This window comes from Rhinolophus hipposideros, assembly GCF_964194185.1.
Source record: "Rhinolophus hipposideros genome assembly, chromosome: 22".
NCBI classification, from domain to species: Eukaryota; Metazoa; Chordata; class Mammalia; order Chiroptera; family Rhinolophidae; genus Rhinolophus; species Rhinolophus hipposideros.
Window position 1 is genome coordinate 3,699,036 of NC_138068.1, and position 18,565 is coordinate 3,717,600.

Here is an 18,565-nt window from a genome sequence, read left to right on the forward strand (position 1 = left end):
GGCAGGATGCCCCCAGAGGGAGAACACCTCCACTGCACTCCCTCTCCCCGGTCACGCAGTCTTGCTTGTTCAGCCAGAGGTCCTGAGGCTTTTGACCTCTCTGGTCACATGAAGGGACACCAAGGGGCAGCCTTGAAAGAGCTCAGGGGGCCCCCCGATCCCTACCCTCCCTGCCAGCAGCCTTCTGGCACTGTCTGGAGAGAGTTTGGGTGACCGTAACTGGGGCAGAAGGCACTGCTAACAGCACCTAGTGGGGCAGGACCAGGGGTGCTGCAAGCATCTTACAACATAACGTCGAGGACGATCCCACGGCACTAGATGACCGGCCCCGAGTGTCAGAAGCGATGTGGCTGAGCAGACCTGCCCGAGAGACCCATCTAGAGCAGAGCAGCCTGCCTTTTGAAGGGCATTTCCTGTGGACTATTTACAACTCAGAAGGGCAGAAAAACTCAAGTTGAGAACGCTGACAAATTCACTGCAGACAGTGTCCCCAGGTTTCCAGCCGGAGGAGAAACTGTGTGGGGTCTTGTGGGCTGCAGAAAACCCACTCTTTTGGCAGCTCTTGCCACTGGACGTATTTTTGATGGAGTCAGAATCCAAATGAGATCGTGAATCACCAACTCTCAGAAGGAAAGAGCCCTCTGTTTCTAAGCCATAAATTAAGGACCAGGCCTCTTGTGTCCTCGGCAGCCTGAAACCTCCCCCAAAGTGTTGACGCCATTTCTTCCCTGTGAGCATAGATTTCCCCTTTCAAAAGAGTTGATTCTGTCTGGGGCTGGTTTTAGATTCTTCTTTCAAATAAAATAACATCAGAAGAGATTAATCACAGCCTGAAATTGAAAGGGATAAAGCCACATCCCATTGTGACCTTATAATTTCCATTGTGACTGCCTGCCCAGCCTCAGAGGAAGGCTGGCTCGGGGGTGGGTGGAGATTTTTTCAAAGTGGCCCTCCGCTGTGAACCCCGCTCACCACCGTGACTATGACAGCTTCTTAGATTTATGAATTAAGGGCGACCTCATAAGTATTAGTTTGGAGCCTCACAATGGAAGCAGTGATAATAAATACTGCTCATCAGGAACCATTCTATCAGCTATAATTTGGGGGCTCTTGGTGGAACTGCCTTCTGCTGGCCAAGGTGTGAGATTAGCACTCTGAAAAACAGTGACTAATTCCTGCGTCACTGTGAGCAGGATAGATATGAAATCTATTTTCCAGGAGATGAAACTCCCAGAGAAAGGTTAGCTAAGGCTGGCCCTGCTCCACAGAGAACTGGTCTGGGGTGGAAATTAGGCCCCCGATGTTGTGAGCACCAAGCCAGAGATCAAACCTTCATCCGTGATAAATTACAGTTTGAAAACTCCTTGCATCAGTGTTCAGGCATGAGACCCAACACAGCCACTGATTCGAATGAAAATAAGGATGGAGCAGGGGGTGGGGGAGCAGGGCCGGTGCGGGAAGAGGCCCCCTTCCCCGAAGACATCAGTGCAAAACATCAGTGACAATTCCCCAACCCTACACTCTAGCATCTCCTTGATTCCAAGCCCCTTCCTTGTAAATAGGAGAATCTGAAAAGCTTCTTGGGAGTGAAGCCTGGTCAGCTCATTGAGGCCTCCTAGCTCAGCTGTGACATGCACGAGACTCAGAGACTAATGATTATTCACTGTGAGGAGCTGAGCTCTGAAAAATGACCCCTTGCTCCCTTTCATAACTTTTCAGGAAACGCTGCACAATTATCCTTTCTCTCCCCTCACTTAGAAGTTGAACTGAAATTAATTTTTTTTAAACGAGCCGGTTATAAAAGAAAACCATAATGCCTTGCCACCGGGTAATTCCTTCTTGATTAAAGATGGGAGCTGTTGAAAACTGGAATGCACAGTGAGTTCACAAGGAGGAAGACCTGTGTCTGACGCTCAGTTATGACTGATGGGTTTGCCAGGCGTGGGAGCAACACTGTGGGGAGTAAGTTTTCTGGTAAGAAAGGAACACGGCAAACACAAGCGGGACAACTGGAAGTGGGTAGACACCATGGATGGGGGGGATGGGGGCGGCAAGGACGAGGTACAGGACCATTGGTGCGTTTTCTTGCCCAGAACTAATTCACCCTTTTTCTGGTAATTGCCCCTCAATTTCACTTTGAAGACTCTCAGTCCAGCGGGTTCATATAAGGTGCTCTGCAGCAACTCCTCCCACCCTCCCTGCCTCCAGGGAAGGCCCATGACGCAGCCTGGTCATTCACTCTCAAATAGTTTCCTGTTGCATTATTAGGAACGAGGTGCTCTCTTGTTGAGGGGGTTGGAAAACTGGCAGGATACCAGCCTGATGCCGCTGAAAATCACTGTTGACACCAAAAGGGAGAGCGTTCAGAGAATCAAGCCACTCTGGAGGAACCCAAGACCTGAGAACAAGCCAAGGCCACCACATACAGCTGGGCAGGTTGTGCACTGCACAAGGTCTTCCAGCTGAGGGGACAAATGGGGACTGAATGTTCGTCCACACTCTGCTCACCAAGCCACACACCTGGAGGTCACCTCTTTCCCATTTGCTCAAAGGTATGAGCTTGTCGTTGAGGGGAGTACCTGGAGGGCTATGTCTGCTCAGAGGGGGCACCTTTTTCAAATTCATACAAAAACACCATATAGGCTGGTGTCGACCTGAATACAGCAGGGTTTGAGACCATTCTAACCCTCAGCTCCCCAGTTAAATAAGGCAATTGATTGTTGGTTGACTGTTTAAGCCAAGTGGAGCTGGTTGTTTGTCACATGCACCAGAAGAGGGAAGATAGGAATCGGTAAGAAGCATCAGGACCACCTTCAAAAATAAAAGGGAGCGGACAGGAGGTCTTCTCTGGAGGGGAGCCACCGCTGATGAGACTGAGCAGGCCAAAGGGGTCTCTCAGCAGAGTCCAGGGGGGCTGTCAAAGGCACCGAGAGAAGCTCGACTTTTCCAGAGGTACCGTGTTTCATAGTTTGGGTTTTAAAACTACGAAAATTATTTACATGAGTATAAAACAAAGAAAAATTTAAATGAAAAGCAAACAACTTAAATGAAGATACTTATAGACGAAGAGGGAATATATGAGTCTGTTCATCAAGTTGGTGGTTTAAGCTGGAGGTGAGCAAACTATGGCTGCCTGCAAGCAGACCACATCCAGCCGGCTGCCTGTTTTCATTGATCAAGTTTTATGGGAACACAGCCAAGCTCACTCATTTACATTTTATCTGTGTAGCTGCCTTTGTGCTGCGATGGCAGAGCGGAGTAGTTGCAGGGGAGACAGGAGACTGGATGGCCTGCAAAGCTGAAAATATCTATTCTTCGGATGTACATCCGAGTTTACAAAGAGTTTAACAAAGAAATGTTAAACTGTCTTTAGGAATAATATTGTCGGTAATATTATTGGTACTGTTATTTTGAAACACACACACACACATATAAAATACATATATAAAGCCAATGATTTGATTTATGGCCGGCCTAAGAGAAAAATACAAATGTAAGACCAAAGCAGTCAAGTAAAAACCCTGTCATCTTCAGTTTGAAATGAAACTGTTGGTATAAACACATGGTATCTTTTTCTTGTAGCCATTTCCTAGCTCTGTCCATGGAAATAGCCCAGAAACGATGGTGAGTCTGGTAGCACTGAGCACCCACACTGCCCAGACTGTGGTCTCTAATCCCCACCATGAAATACTAGGGCTCCTTGGAGAAATGTCTGATTCCAAGTCTGGACCAAGAAATGTCCATCATGGGCCTGGAACAGGTTGTCACCCAGAAAGCAAATCTCCCTGGGCCATCAAAGACTCCGGGGGTAGGACGGGCGGGGAAGAGAAGGTGTCAAAAGCACACAAAAAACAACTTGAAGAGTTGTGGCAAAGCATGGGCCAATTTAAACATCAAAAAGAATAATCACGGCAATTAATCAAAACATTAAATATATCAAAATCCATGAATTCATATAATTCTTTTTATTTTTAAAAAAACTTTTATTAGGAAAGGGGAACAGGACTTTATTGGGAAACCACAAGGTTGCCGGTTCGACTCCCAACAACAGTGTGTACTTCCAGGCTTTTTTTCCAAGTCAAGTTGTTGTCCTTTCAATCTCAGTTGTGGAGGGTGCCATTCAGCTTCAAGTTGTCCTTTCAGTCTTAGTTATGGAGGGTGCAGCTCAGCTCCAGGTCCCGTTTTCTAGTTGCAGGGAGCGCAGCCCACCATCCCTTGCAGGAGTCGAACCGGCAACCTTGTGGTAAAGAGGACGTGCTCCAACCAACTGAGCCATCCGGGAGCTCAGCGGCAGCTCAGCTCAAGGTGCCGTGTTCAATCTTAGTTGCAGGGGGCGGAGCCCACCATCCCTCGAGGAGTTGAACTGGCAGCCTTGTGGTTGAGAGCCCACTGGCCCATGTGGGAATCGAACCGGCAGCCTTTGGAGTTAGGAGCATGGAGCTCTAACTGCTTGAGCCACCTGGCCGGACCCAAATTCATATAATTCTTGGGAAAAAAACCCTCATTGGTCACCTCTGGAGGTTGCTAGAGACCTACCTTATTATTCTGAAAATGGTAAATAAGGAGAAGGACTTAAGCATTTATCCTGCCTTTCCTGTACCAATTATAGTTCAGGGTAACCACATAATTAATGAGGAAATGCTCTCCTTATAGAAGAATTCCAGCTAATAAACACACAAAGAATAACACAATTTGAATATCACCATTGCAACCCTGAGTGATGTAATGGCTCTCGGTAATGATCATCATTGGCTGATAAAACCATTATGTGAGAGACTAATGGGGCCCTTGTTAATACATGGTGTCCGGGTGACAACACCTGAAGCCCCTGATCAATCTTAACATCACTTGAAAGACAGACAGGCAGACATCACTGCCTCCTGCTATGATGCAATGGGAAGTACATGATACCCTCTCTGCGGCATCCTTGTTAAGAAATCTAATTGAATCTCATCAGACTTCTAGAACTGAGAGCGAACTGCCAGTTTGCCAGAAGCACAGGGGACTGAGGGACATGCTAAAAGCACAGGAAAAAGAGACAACAGAATTAGCCCTCAGGGAAATGCAAATGAAAAACCCAGTGAGACATTCTACCCACCCAGAGAATGGCAAACTAATAAAACAGAAGCAAAATGAACACAAAACCGTCAGGCAACAGCAAGTGTTTGGAGGGTAGAGAAGGGTGGGAACTCCCGCCCACTGCTGTTGGATGGAGAAAGAATAGGACTGCTGCCTTGGAAAGCTGTTTTGTGATATGTGTGAGAACTAACCCTACCCGGTAACACAGAAAATCCTCTTCCGCCCAACAGAAACGAATCTGTACAAGAATATGTATGTGTGTTCTTTGTAGCAGCTCCCAAATGGAAACAACGCAAACATCCATCAAGCAAAACAGAAAAACTGTGGCATGTTCGTAAACAATACTATAGACAAAGCAATGAAAGAGCTACATCCACATACAACAGCTTGCTTGACTCTCATTTCTTAAAATTTATGCCAAAGGCACCAGATGCAAAAAAGCACAAACTGAATTACTCCATTTAAGGGAAATCCAAAAGCGGGGAAAATGAAACAATCGCGTTGGATGTCAAGATGGTGGCTTTCTCTGGGGAGTGAGGAGGGTTCAGACTGAGAGGGAGGAAGGAGGTGATGGCGTGACCCGGCTGAGGTCCCACAGAGGAACACTGATTATTCTTTGAAGCCCTTTCTGGGTGACATTACATTTCAATTTAGAGGGACATACCCCTTCGGCTGCTGTGGGAGGTTGGGACCTGCAGTGGGGGCGCCGGGGGAGGGACCAAGCACACACACAGCCCCAGTGTCTGCATGCCAAACAACTTCGCCCTCCTCATTCTGCCAGGAGGGGGCCCGTTTTGTAGCTGGGCTGTCTAGCCTTTCAGAACAGCTTTGTCTGCTCCTGGTTTAACCACTCAGAGAAGAACCATTTCCAGTGATTTTAAAATACACTGGTACGGCTGGACATCTCCGGTGGAATAAAAAGAACTTCAAAGAAATCTTAAACTGTGTTTAGGAATACAAACATTGTTGTCAATATTTTGAAATAGCTCGAGCCAATAAGCAATTATTTTAATAATTTTCAGCCTAAGAGAGAAAAGAACTACAAATACAAAATCAAAGCTATCAAGTACCTGTAGTGGGGGCCTGACACGCTTGTGGCGGCTGGGAAGCTGCCGGCAGCACCTGGAGCCTGCGTGGGGCCTGTGCTTGTACCAGCCCTTTTCCCGACATGCACTTCCATTACCACGCCCCTGAATCCCACCTTCCATGGCCTAGGACCCCACTCATCCCTCAAACTGCAGCACCAAACTCACAGTTTCAAGGAAGCCTCCCCAAGCCCCCAGATTCGGTAGGTCTTCCATTATAAGCTCTCGTGTCACCCTACCAAGTCACCGTTTGTCATCAGCTAAGTGTATATGTGTGTGTGATTACGTCTCACCATAAGTCCCAGTCACACAGCATCCTGTCCCAACCTAACAATGCCTGGCACATGGCAGAAGCTCAATACATATATCCTGAGTGGTGTTTTTTAAGACATCGTAATAGCTAACAGTTCATGAGCACTTACAATGTCAAGCAATCGTACGGTCTCATTTAATCGTCTCGGCAACAACAGCGAACACGTATGGAATGTGTCCTCTGTGCCAGGCCCCATCCTAAACACTTTATATATAATACCTCATCTACGCTTCATGTCTGTTCTAGACCAGCTGTGATGGTCTCTGTTTAGTGTTACCTGGCTGGGCTACTATACCTAGTGATATCATCATACGCTAACCCAGGTGTTGCTGTGAAGGTATTTGGTAGAAGGGATAGCTTCGAGAGGTGATTTTAAATAAAGGAGATGATCCCCAATAATTTTTTTGGGGGGTCCCTCCGCCAATCCAGTTGAAATGCAAAACTGAATTTTCTTCAAAGAAGAAATTCTGCCTGTGGATAGCATCTCAGCTCCCAGCTGAAGGTCTCTAGCCTACTGGCCTGCTCTGCAGATTTCAACTTACCTAGCCAGACACCCCGCTCTTATAAGCCCATTCCTTAAAATGCATCTCTTCACATGTATACACACATATACTACTGGTTCTGTTTCTCCGGCATAACCCTGGCTGATAAACCATCTAAATACATAAACGGGGAAACTGAGGCAGGGATAGGATTCTACGGCTTGCCCAAGGTCACACACAGCTAGTGTACACTGGAGCTGGGATTCAAATAGGCAGAGGGGCTCCAGAGCCGGCATTCTAATCATAATCAGCACAGAGCTCAGTCTCTAGCAGCAAAACCTTCCTTCCCACCCATTCTTCTTGAGTAAAGAGAAGTATGGCCCTGGCCAGCTGGGGGCAAGGAGGGGTTGTTGTGGAGGGTGGAAGTTCTACCAGAGCAAAAGTTGAGTTAGAAATTTCCTGCCGCAGTTGGATTTGGGCTGAGTTGGGTCAAGGGTGGCAATCCATAAGATTAATAAAGCATAGCTTGAGTTTTTATTCCCCCTGTCGTGATGGATGAGGGCCTTTGAAGCGCCATGCAGAGGCCTCACCCTGAGCATCCGGGAGAGATTTGTGGACACATTTATATGAAGGATCTCCTTCCAGCTCCCACGAGTGTTTAAGTTGACTTGCATCAAACCAAGATCAAAGAACGGGCTGGAGATACTGTTCCTCCGATTTGTATAAATCAGCCAGACAAACCATGGTCTCGACAACTACGGATGTTTCTGCACTTGGAGGTAACTTGTTAAGAAAACATGTCAGGCACTGCAAAAACCCGAGTGCCTCCTTGGGAAAAAAACTTCCAGAAGAATTGATCACTGGCTGCCTGACTTGACCCTAACTATTTCTGAAGCCATAATTGAGAAGGCCCCAAGGTCCACTTTTCACATATTCTTCAACCTTTCAGAATGGGTTTGAGTGATCATTTTTAACACAAATACCTTATATGTTTGTAGAGTTTTCAGATGGTCACAAACATTTTCTTGTTTCAACTTCATAACAACCATAGGAGGTGACTGAGGGCAGCAAAGACCTCAGCCATCCTGCTGATATGAAATGGAGGCTCAAAAAAGTCAAGGGTCTAGTCCAAGGTCAACCAGACACACGGCTGACAAAATGAGACTAAGCGGGGGGTTTATCCCCAGCCTCAGCCTCTCTCCGTCTGCAGATTCCCTTCCCATTTTTTTTTTGCCAGTATTTACTGAGTGCTTTCTCTATGCCCGGTACAGGGCTGCATACTTCCACTCTCTCTTGCTCTCTTTAAATATTTCCTGACCTACACATTTTCTTTTGCCCTAAGACATGCTTCCATGGTGGGATTTTTGGCAGAAGCTACTTCAGAAAATTGCATCAGAGCTTCATACACACACACATACATACATACACACACACACACACACACACACACACACACACACACACACACATCAGCTAGAGTCCAGGAGACTTGAGAATCACACAGAAAAATACCAACTCATTTCTCATCTGTGTACATCTGGAACTGCATGTGACCATACTATGAAGATGGCCTTCAGATTGATGAAAATTAATAACCACCATTTATTGAGCACGTACAATGAGCCAAGCCCCATGCCAACTGCTTTCTATATACTAGCTCTTTCAATCCTCTGCAGTAGATCACCTTTGATCCCCATTATACAACAGAGAAAATAAAAACTGAGACTCAACGCTGTCCCGTCCTTTTCCTAAGGTCACGTGGAGGGCATGAGATGGAACACTGCTTCTAAAGCTCTTGTGCCTAACCCAGTGTTTCCCTAGATCACACCTTCACTTATCACTTCCCCATTTTTGCCATTTCACCTATCACCTGTCTATTCTTTGTGTCACATTATTGACTTATTATTTAAAGGAAACATTTTTACTGAAAAAAATTATTTTTAAAAGAAATCAGACAGCTTCAGAGGTAGAAAGCTGGAAAGAGCATCACTCCCGTCCTTACTACTAAAACCAAAAACCAAGCCAGACATTTGAAATTTTGCAACTTTTCTTTAATCCAGCCGAGCACTGAGGTTGCTGGGCAACCAACTAATCTGAAATCTAAGGAAAGATAGGCGCCTCCAAGGAGAGACAGGACTGGAGCACTTGCTTACCTGGGGAAGGAGCCACTGGACAGTGGTAGAATAAAAAATAAGCTCAAATGCTTAACAAATTGCTAAAGGTTGAATGTGGGCTAGTGAGATAATATAGGACTTCTGGGAACCATAGACACAAGAGGAATTCATTTTATACACAGATCTGTTTCCAAGGCGGAACTGGTGCTCACAGCAAGATAAGAAAAGGTGGGGTGAGATTCTGAGAAAGCCCCCTCCCAGGGTAGGCCTGGAGAAGGGAACAGCAGCCACCAGGGTCTTTCTCTTCTATCTCCCTAAAACTTCTAGAGGAAGGGCAATAAAGCCTGGTACCCTTAGGACACTGGTGAAAAACAATGAAGTAACAACAACAAAACCCACCTCTATTCCTGGGGTAGGGTGACATGGGCAGGAAGACATCATGAGCCCAGACCTGTATCTGGAGGTTGAACAGGATCACACAGAACCCGGCTGAGATTGAGGCATATTCAGAACAATAGAGAACATTCCCCACCACCACCACCACCAGGCAAGCCATCATGGAGCAATAGGTAACAGCATCTACTGTTGGGTGAGGGGCAAGAGTGTGGAGAGAGACCCTCTCTCTGGCAAAGTGCAAAGGAAGACGTGAAGCTGAGGTGGAGTAGACATTGAGAAAACCCTCTAGCAAACCAGCTCCCCACCAAAACACAACCTAACACAAGAGGGCTTTGAAACTAACACAAGAGTTGCTTTGAAACTAATGGTGTACTAAGGGTGACTATAGCAACAACAAAAACTAAACCCCGATGAACGCCTAAGTAGATTGACTCAACTCCCCATACTAAAGGCTAGGCAGAAATCAAGGCATGCTCCATTTCTGGACATAAAAACAATTTACCTCAGTCTTTATTGTCCTACACAAGATGTCTGGCTTTCAATAAAAAACGTGAAGCATTCAAAGAAGTGAGAAAAAAGCAACACACTGTCAAGAGACAAAAGAATCAACAGAATCAGACTCAGGTATGATACAGATGTTGGAATTATCAGACAGGAAATTAAAATAATAGTGGTAAGTATGTTGAAGACACTAGTGGAAATAAGGAGTTGAAACTATAACAAAAAATCAAATTAAAATGCTAGAAATAAAAACCATAGAAACCAAGATAAAGAATGATTTTTGACAGACTCACTAGTCAACTTAATACAGGTAATTACAAACTTGAAGACAGGTCAATAGAAATTACTCAAACTGAAACTCACAGAGGAGAAGGAGTTTAAAAAAAAAAAGCAGAGCATCTAAGAGTTGTGGGACAATAACAAATGTTCTAACATAAATGTAATTGGAATCCCAGAAGAAGAATGAATGAGGCAGAAAAATATTTAAAGAAATAATGACCTAATTGAAATTTATAATAATCTCCACCCAAGTACACAAGGACCATTCACCAAGACTAGCCATATATGGGGCCCTGAAACCAATGGCAATTCTTAAAATAAATAATTAAAATAACTGAAATTATACAAAAAATATTTCCCAAAACTAACACCAGAGATCAAACCACAGATCCAAGAAACTCACAGAACGCCAACCAGGGTAAATGAAACAGAAACAAACATATCATATCCAAACTGCTGAAAACTAATGGCAAGGAGAAAAGCAAAGGTAGGCAGAAAGGGAAAAAAAACGCCTCACATACACAGGAACAAAAATAAGAATTATATCAGACTTCTCATCAGACCCTACCTAGGCAAGCCAAAAGCAATGGAAATGACAGCTTTAGAGTGATAAAAGAAAACAAACCATCAACCCAAACTTATCCCACCTGTGGGCCACATACAGCCTGCTGCCTATTTTTGTAAATAAAGTTGTACTAAATGTACAAAACTCATTTATTTATTGTTTATGGCTGCTCTCACACTAGAATGGTAGAGTCAAGACGTTGTGACAAAAGCCATATGGCCTGCAAAACCTAAACTATTTTTTATCTGACTCTTTACCAAAAAATGTTTCCCAATTCCTGCTTAAAGGATAACTGACTTTCAAAAAAAAAGTAGTAGCAAGCAATTGCATGCTTATAGCATATATGCAAAAATAAAATATAGACACCAATGGCACAAAACATCGGCGGGAAGAATTATTAGCATACTCTTGTAAGTTTCCTAGACTAGACATAAAGCAATATCATATTATTTGAAGTTAGAATTTTAAATTAAAAATTCATATTGTAAAACCTAGGGTAACCACTAAAATTTTGAAAAGATATGTGTAAATAATAAGCCAATAATGAAGATAAAATAGAATCATAAATAGAAGGGTGGAAATAATAAAGATAAGAGTAGAAAGTACTGGAATTGAGAACAGAAAAATAATAGAGAAAATAAATGAAACTCAAAGCTGCTTCTCTGAAAAAAAAAATAAAGCCAATACCCTGTAACTAAGTTAACCAATAGAAAAAGAGAATAACACAAATTATCAATATCAGGAATGAAAGATTGGACATTACATTGCAAAGATAAAAAGACTATAAGGGAATATTACAATCAACTCTATGCCCCCAAATTTGACACCTTAGATGAAATAGAAATTCCTTGAAAGACACAAACTGCCAAAAGTCACTCAATAAAAAAATAACCTGAATAATTTTTTATCTATTAAAGAAATTAAATGTATAGTTAAAACCTTCAAAAAAATAAATCAAAACTCCAGGCCCAGATGGCTTTAATGGTGAATTCTAACAAATACTTAAGAAATAATACCAATTTTATACATATTCTTCTGAAATACAAAAGAGGAAGGAACACTTCCCAACCCATTTTGTGAGACCAGCATTACCCTGATACCAAAATTAGACAAAGACATTGCAACAAAAGAAAATTACAGACCAATAACCTTCATGAATATAGATAAAACCCGTAACACAGTACAAGCACATCAAACCCAACAATATATATAAAAAGGATAAAATTCATCACAGACAAGTGGGGTTTATCCCAGGAATGCAAGGCTAGTTCAACATCCAAAAATCAACCAATGTAATTCACCGTATCAGCAGACTACAGAAAAATCAAATGATCATCACAAGATGCAAGAAAAGCATTTGATAAACACACATCCACGATAAAAACTCTCAGAAAACAGGGACTAAAGGGCACCTAACTTGATAAAGGGCGTCTACAAAACGCCTCATACATACTGGTGAAAGACTGAATATTTCACCCCTGAGATCAAGAACAAGGCAAGGATATTGGCTCTCATCACTCTTATTCAATTCTGTACTGGTGCAGTAAGGCAAGGGCAGGGGATGGGGAGGGCCTCCACAGTGGAAAGGAAGAAACAAAACTGTCTATTCATAGATTACATGGTTATCTACATAAAAACATTCCAAAGAATCTCTGAAAAAAAGCTACTAGAACTACAAGTACGTTTAATGAGATCACAGGACACAAAGTCTGTACATAAAAATTAATTGTATTTCTATCTACTAGCAATGAGCAACTGGAAATGGAAATATTCTAAGGTCCCATTTACAATAGCCCCAAATCCATATGTACTTAGGTAGGAATCTTACAAAAGACATACAAACTCTACATGCTGAAAACCAAAAACAGTGATGAAGGAAATCAAAGACCTAAATAAATGGAGAGAGACACCACACTGAAGGACAGGAAGACAACATTAAGATGTCAACTCTTCTAAAACCTGTCTATACAGTCAACCCAGTTCCAGTCAAAACCTGAGCAGGATTTTGGGTAGAAATCAACAACTCGATTCTAATGTGTATATAAAAATGCAAAAGACAAATAACCAAAACAAAAAGAACACAGTTAGAATAAAACAATACATTTTAAAGACTAGACTCACACTCCCTGATTTCCAGGCTTACTATGAAGCGGAAGTAGGTAAGCCAGTGTGCTACTGTTCCACGGGTACACTTATGGGGATCCGTGGAACAGCATAGAAAGTCCAGAAATAAACCGACACTGTAGGGTCAATTATTTCCAACAAAGTTACCAAGAGAATTAAGTGGAGAAAGGGTAAGACGGCCTCCTCACTGAGCTGCCCTGCCCCCCGCCTGGAGCATGGACACTTCGCAGGCCCTTTCTCTAGGCCTGGACATCCTGCTACCCACAAGGTGAGAACACAGCACTGCCTGGCAACATCCTGGCCTTCGCTGTTCGTCAGGAAATCTGCACTTTCTCTGGGGGCTTTTGGAGTCAGAAACCTTCAGAGACTCAGAGGACCAGCCTCTCCCGGCACAACTGCCACCTGGCTGTGATGCTCAGGACCCCCCAGCTCTCACCTGGCTCTGAGAAAAGCCCAGACCTTCACTCCATTCCCACCATGGGCCCTTCCCACCCCTCCTGACAAGTGTCTGCTGAATGAGTCCACACCGCTGGTCTTCCTGGGTCTGCTTTTCTGCTTCTTGCAGTTTTCCATAATAGGAATGTATTTTATGTTGGAATTAGAAAAAAGAGAGGGAAGAAGCCTGCACCCCAGGAGACAGGAGGTTGGTAGGGTATCAATCAGTCTCTTAAGATAAAAGACCAGGCTTTGCACTTGTCACCTCCCTCTGATACACAGGGGATGGTTTTTGGATGAACAACCTGAGTCCAGAGGGAGACAGGGTCTTGCAGAGGTCACACCGGTGGTCAGTGGTTTGGCTGGGACTCCAGACTCCTACCGTGTTTCCCCGAAAATAAGACCTAGCAGGACCATCAGCTCTAATGTGTCTTTTGGAGCAAAAATTAACATAAGACCCGGTCTTATTTTAAAATAAGACCGGGTCTTATATAACATAATGTAATACCAGGTCTTATATTAATTGTTCCTCCAAAAGACGCAGTAGAGCTGATGGTCCAGCTACGTCTTGTTTTCGGGGAAACACGCCTCCTATCCTGCCTCCCCCTCATTGTCATCGTTGCCATTGCCATTGTCATTGAAAGCCAGCATTATCCAGCGGTACTTTGGGCCAAGCTCCTGGCCTGTGGCTCTACACCCATCTTCCCATTTACTCAGAAAAGCCATCGGAAACCAATGAGTGTGGTCCAACAAGCCAGCGTCTCACCCTTGGGATGGGGTGCTGCCTCCCCACCAGCAGAGGCCCATGGCCCTGCCGTCCCCAACTTGCCCGCACTAAGGAGAGCTCCCTGCAGGGGTCGCTGTTCCGTATGTTCCCCTCCCCGGCCCCACGACATTTTTTTGTAGCGTACAGAGAGCTGAGCCCCACCACATACTCTACTTCTCAATAAACCACGAAGCCCTGTACAAAGCAGGAACCTGCGGATTTAGGTGGGATGCTGGAGCAGGTCACCCAGTGCCACCTTGGGGACCAGCTTCCAAGAAAGGGCCCGCTGGTCCTAGGGGCCTGCAGCGGGCCAATCTCAGCACCTAGTTGCCCACCCGCTTCCCCTCCATGACCAGGCCTAAGGTCTGGGCCATGTCGCCCCAGAAACCCTTGTTGGCCCCCTCTGGCTGTCGCCAGCAGGTCACAAATGTCCAAGAACCATGGTGTGAGAAAAGGCACAGGAAGAACGTCTCTTATATATCTTCCTGTTCATCTCTGACTCACCCCATCTCTGTCACCAGAGGCTCCTTTCCATTCACTGGCTCATGGTCCTTCGCCTCCAGCTGCATCTGTAAGGAGGGCCGCTCACTGGGAACAGTCTCGCTCACACCCCAGGCCGTTGGTGGGCTATCTGGTTGTAGTTTAACTTGTTTGCTGAAAGTAATGGCATGTTTCTTAATTTCCTGGATCTTTGGAGAAACAGGCCGGGGGAAAAAAAAAAGGAAAAAAAGGGCCTCCAATTCATTTTCTCTCCAATTCACACATGAAAGAGGAACCTGCATGGCTGCCTGCGGTTGATAAATGTGAGTGGCTGAAATCAAAGCTCCCCCCTCCCAACCCCCCCCCCCATTCCAAGAGAGGGCTGCACAGTTCCCAGGAGACTTGGAAGCCTGCTCCTCTCAACAAGTTTCAGTACATGTACCCTGCCAGCCACAAACGCACAAGCAAACCTCAGCCTCATCAAACCCAAGTGTTTCCAATATCTGTTAACCCTTCTTCTGAGGGGCACTCTGCACCATCACCACGGCCCCAAGTCACATTTACCTCGGCCTGGAAGAATTGGGACATTCTGCAGTACAGTCTATAAATTCCTTTTTTAAGCTAGCATGAGCCAACTATAACAGCTAGCTGTCCAGACCTGTTTAAAAAGGATAAACCCCAGCTAAGCACATAAATAACACCCCACTGCTTTTATCATATAAACATGGCCAGAGAGCCAAATGCAGTAAGAGCCTAAACACAGGTTCCCATTGTTATCTCATTAAGCCCTTTAAATATGTAGGAAAGAAAAAGGCTGCCCATCTTGGGTCTGATTTAAAGGGAACACACTATCAGGGAACAGATTAGAGTTAATTAACGCCATGAACTCTGAAACCTCCAGCCGGGAGGCTCCCAACAGAATCCACACCTGTCATGGATGAGATTTCAGAAACCCTAAGTGGACCCTGATGTGTGCCACCCCACCCCCCCACATCCCCAATGCCGAAAGCCTGGGTGCCTAATCTGTAACTCCCGAATATGGATCAAGAGATAACCTCCCACCCGTGAGACAGAAAGTCGGTGGACTCCAAGCAGAAACTGTGTCAAGGTCTCCTGCGGACGCTCCGGAAATTGCCAGGGGTTCCAGGCCGCAAGGCAAGACTGCTAAGTTGCTTCTGGCAAGTTGGAAGGAGCTTATCAATTATTCATGCAAGTGGATAAACAGGGATTTTATCTTGTAGCATGAATCAAGAGATAAAAATTCCATTTCAAGAGGGAGGGTGCAGACTAAACCCTGAATGTTAATTGTAAACTGAAAAAAGAAGAAGAAAAGGGAAAGAAAAAACAAGTCAAGTCTTCAGCTTGGGTTGTGCCATAAGCACTTATGAGTTCTCTCTGCCCCCAGATTTCTGTTTGTTCATCTTGAATGTAGCTCGTCTGTTCCCTGGACAATGGACCAAACCTCTTCTATGGACATAATGAGCCAGCCATATAACCCCACTTGGCAGCTGATGGAGGGGGCACCTTTGAATGGATTTTTAAACCCCCAAACAACACTACCGTTAAAATATTTCTGTTTAAAATCAATTTGCTACTTCCAGACTGTAATTGGAAGCAGAGGAAAGTTTACAATCAGCTGCCTAACATGGCAAAAGGCTCAAACCAAATAACATGGAAGGCAAATCCAACTTGCAGGATATTTGGGCCAAAGAAAGACCATGACTTTGCTTTCTGTCTTCCTGTCTCCCCTCCCCCCATGGCCTTGTACCTGACAATTTCCAAAAGGCTGGTAAATTAGACCAAAAGACAAACTTGGGGGATTACTAATTTATTTACGTTATTAAATTTGTAAATGATTTACGTTATTAAATTATTTACATTCACATTATTAAATTTGGCTCCAGATTGGAAACAATACATACAAGTGGAGAAAAAGTACATCCCAATGTCAGCGGGGCTTGTCCTCGGGAGGTAGCACTAGGCGTGACTTTCATTTCTCTTCTTCCTCGTTTGTGTTTTCCAAATAGTATATCAGGAGCACTGTTCATTTTATAACGGGAGGGAAATCATAAACTGTGTGCTTTTTAAATGCTACGTTACTAGCTTATACTGATTTTTATAACGGGGGGATAACCATAACCCTTATTGTTTTAAGAAAACAAACAACAGTCTGAAGCCATGCATTTCCCCCAACTTTTCTTTTTTTCTTTTCCTCCTCCAATGAAAGCCCCGCAAGGCAAAGGAATCATCACGATAGCCTTGCCCTTTCCTGCCACCCAGCTGGCGGTTGGGAAAGGGGCCGTTGGCTATGGGAAGGTGACATGCTGCTCTGAGCAGCTCTTTTGCAAACACACCCGGGTGTGAGAAGATAGGACCTGGACCAGCCAGCCCTTCGGCCCAGGGAGAGAGACGTGGACGGGAACAAAGAGAAGTCAGGAATTCCAACCCTAGTGACCCCCACCCCCACGTTGGCAATCTCTCCTCCCCTCCCTGGGCTTCGGTTTCCCCGTATTCAGGAAGGGGAGTCAGGGTCACCTTTCCCTGTTGCTCCTCTTACTCTGGACGTCAAATGTTCTTCCCTGTATCCTTCCCCTGCGGAGGCCCCCAAAGACCCGTTTGAAAGTGAGTGAACTAGATGACCTCCTGAAATCCTCCCGGTTCCCACACCCTGCAGTACTGAGCCCCATACGGGGTCTTGGGCACACAGGAGCCACGCATCTCTGTGTTCTGAGGACTCATCCACGAAAATGGTAATGGCCGCCATCTCACCAAGGACACAGCACCCCAGGCCCCACACTGTGAGCTTTATTATCATCACCTCCCAGGATCCTCCCTCAAGCCTCTCAGGAGTCTTGCTTTTCAGATGAGCAAAAAGGCTCAGAGAAGTGGCCCGAAGTGACATACCTCGGGACTGATGGCACCAAGACATGACCACGTCCGATGCCCAAAGCCTTTCTTCTCCCCTGGGTCGGGCAGCCTCTCCACAACCCCTGCATCAACACAGTGAATTGTCTTGCTTTTCAAGTGACATGGACTGAACCCATCCCTTCTTTCTGCAGTCTACCTGTGAACCCTGGTGTGTCTAAATAGCTCCAAACTGTCCATCAATTTGTGAACAGAGGTACCTGACTGTCTGGGTGGTGTACAGACGGAGCTACTGGTACCAGGCCAGCACTGCTCATCCGGTCCTTCCACAGCCAACCATGAGCAGCCCTGGCATCGGTGAGAGAGGCTGGGCTGGGCTGGGGACCCAGGGATTTAAAAAGAAAACCAACCCCAAACCTCCCCAGGCAAGTGAGCCTGGAGACATAACAAGTGTTTGTCCTTCACTCAGTGGAGAGTTTAAGCACCCGACTACCACGCTGGGCGCTGTGGCTTCTCACAGGGAATCCATGACCCCCACCTTTGTGGAGTGTCCTTGAGTACGGGGACAATGAAGTATCTCCACAGTTGGGGCCTGGCAATCCAAGGGTGAGTTAATACATTAATCAATTATTACTAACAAATTAATGTGAGGATAAAACCAACAAGCCATTTAGCTTGGGCACTACCCGGAACAATTGTGACAACTGCAATGCTAGTCATTCCACCTATTCATCTACTTATTCACTCATCTACCCATCCATCCATCCATCATCCATCACCCATCCATCCATCCATCCATCCATCCATCCATCCATCCATCCATCCATCCATCCATAATCCATCATCCATCCATCACCCATCCATCCATCACCCATCCATCCATCACCCATTCATCCTTCCATCATCCATCCATCCATCCATCCATCCATCCATCCATCCATCCACCCATCTACCCACTAATTCACCCATCATCCACCCAAAACATGTCCTTCAAACACCTATGTGCCAGGTGCTGGCTTAAGCGCTCCAATGCCCTGTATCCCGCCCCATAACAGGCTGTTGCAGCAAGAAGACTGAGACC